The sequence below is a fragment of the Apodemus sylvaticus genome, chromosome X (genome assembly GCF_947179515.1).
Source record: "Apodemus sylvaticus chromosome X, mApoSyl1.1, whole genome shotgun sequence".
Taxonomy (NCBI): Eukaryota; Metazoa; Chordata; class Mammalia; order Rodentia; family Muridae; genus Apodemus; species Apodemus sylvaticus.
The window spans coordinates 73,376,238-73,378,671 of NC_067495.1; the positions used below are offsets into that span (position 1 = coordinate 73,376,238).

A 2,434-nucleotide genomic window follows, 5' to 3' on the forward strand; every position below is an offset into this window, starting at 1 on the left:
TGATTAAAAATTCAGGAGACAGCAGGTGTTGGAGAGGGTGTGGAGAAAGAGGTACACTCTTCCAGTGCTGGTGGGCTTGCAAATTGGTACAATCACTCTGGAAATCAGTCTGGTGGTTCCTCTGAAAACTGGGCACCTCACTTCCAGAAGATCCTGCTATACCACTCCTGGGCATATACCCAGAGGATTCCCCACCATGTAATAAGGATACATGCTCTACTATGTTCATAGCAGCCCTATTTATAATTGCCAGATGCTGGAAAGAACCCAGGTATCCCTCAACAGAAGAGTGGATGCAAAAAATGTGGTATATCTACACAATGGAGTACTATTCAGCCATTAGAAACAATGAATTCATGAAATTCTTAGGCAAATGGATGGAGCTAGAGAACATCATACTAAGTGAGGTAACCCTGACTCAAAAGGTGAATCATGGTATGCACTCACTAATAAGTGGATATTAACCTAGAAACCTGGAATACCCAAAACATAATCCACACATCAAATGAGGTACAAGAAGAAAGGAAGAGTGGCCCCCTGATCTGGAAAGACTCAGTGAAGCAGTATTCGGCAAAACCAGAACGGGGAAGTGGGAAGGGGTGGGTGGGAGGACAGGGGGAGAGAAGGGGGCTCGTGGGACTTTTGGGGAGTGGGGGGCTAGAAAAGGGGAAATCATTTGAAATGTAAATAAAAAATATATCGAATAAAAAAATTTAAAAAAAAAGACTCAAATGTATCCACATTTTGGTGTTCATTCTTAACCTTCATGTGTTCTACAAAATTTATCTTGGGTATTCTTAGCTTCTGGGCTAATATCCACTTAACAATACACGCATACCATGTGTGTTATTTTGTGATTGGGTTACCTCAGGATAATATTTTATAGCTCCATCCTTTTGCCTATAAATTTCATGAAATAATTTTTTTTAGTAGCTAAGCAGTACTCCATTATGTCAATATACCACATTTTCTGTATTCATTCCTCTGTTGAAGGACATCTGAGTTCTTTCCAGCTTCTGACTATTATAAATAAGGCTGTTATGAACATAGTGGAGCATGTGTTCTTATTACATGTTGGAGCATCTTTTGGGTACATGCCCAGAAGTGGTATAGCTGGGTTGTCAAGTAGTGCTATGTCTAATTTTCTGAGTAATGGCCAAACTGATTTTCAGGGTGTTTTTACCACCTTGCAATCCCATCAGCAATGGACAAGTTTTGTTCTTTCTTCATGTCCTCTCTAGTATCTGCTGTCACCTGAGTTTTTCATCTTAGCTATTCTGACCAGTGTGAGGTGAAATCTCAGGGTTGTTTTGATTTGCATTTCCCTGATGACTAGGGATGTTGAATATTTCTTGAAGTGTTTCTCAGTCATTTGGTATTCCTCAGTTTAGAATTCTTTGGCTAGCTCTGTACCCCATTTTTTAAAAGCGTTATTTGGTTCTCTGGAGTCTAAGTTCTTGAGTTCTTTGTATATATTGGATATTAGTCTTCTAGCAGATGTAGGATTGGTAAAATTCTTTTCCCAGTCTGTTGATTGGCGTTTTTTGTCCTATTGACAGTGTCCTTTGCCTTATAGAATCTTTGGAGGCACAGGGAATGATACTTGTCTGCTCAGCCAATCACCTCTACCTTTTTCTCCAGGCCTCATGGTGTAGGCAGCTTCTCAGAAGCACTCCATGAACAAGGCTGTGAGCTTCACTACACTCTCAGCCAGGGGCACCAGGTTGAAGATTCTGCAGAAAGTCTTCCATGGAAGGTTTTATCTAGTGTTGCCACAATCACTGTCTTGCCCACGTTGGCCATCATTTCACAGAAATCCACAATGTCAGGGAAAAACTGCCCCTCATTGATGCTAATGAGAGCCACACTGAAGGCTTCCTGTGTAACATCTAGGAGTGTGCAGGCCGGCAGTGTTCAGATCATGTATGGAGAATCTGTTATAGTGCATGGCACTATATTGTGCAATATATTGGCATATTTGATGACCAGGCACTTGTACCTGGCATATGGAAGCACTGAATTCTTCTCATCAGCTCAGTACTTTTCCCTGAGAACTTGGGCCCAAGAATCACCTGGATCTGCTCCCAGCTCTTGTTGGGAGAGCTGGGTAGCATGGTGGGCAGACTGATGCAGCTCATGGCTGCTGTACAAGCCTTAGCACTGGAGACTGTGGATGGGGAGAGTTGGCTAAGTTATCTGCCTCCTGGGACATTTACGTGTCCTCTATCTTTCATTTATACTAGATGTTTTTCCTCTTAATAAGCTTGTTCTCTGAATTGTAACTATTGCTAAATTGAATTTAAACTTTATGTACTCATTTATTGTTCCAACGAGCAAGAAAGCAAACAAGAGAATTTCCAAATATTTTGCCTTTACTATTGATCCTACAGGTTTCAAAATATGGGTGACTAGTGTGACGCATACAATCCTTTAT

At 41.2% G+C, this 2,434-nt stretch overlaps 1 pseudogene; it reads right to left on the minus strand.

Moving 5' to 3' along the window:
- Window positions 1-1,570: 1,570 nt before the first annotated feature.
- Window positions 1,571-2,138, minus strand: LOC127674550 (thymidine kinase, cytosolic-like; annotated as a pseudogene).
- Between the last annotated feature and the right edge of the window lie 296 nt (window positions 2,139-2,434).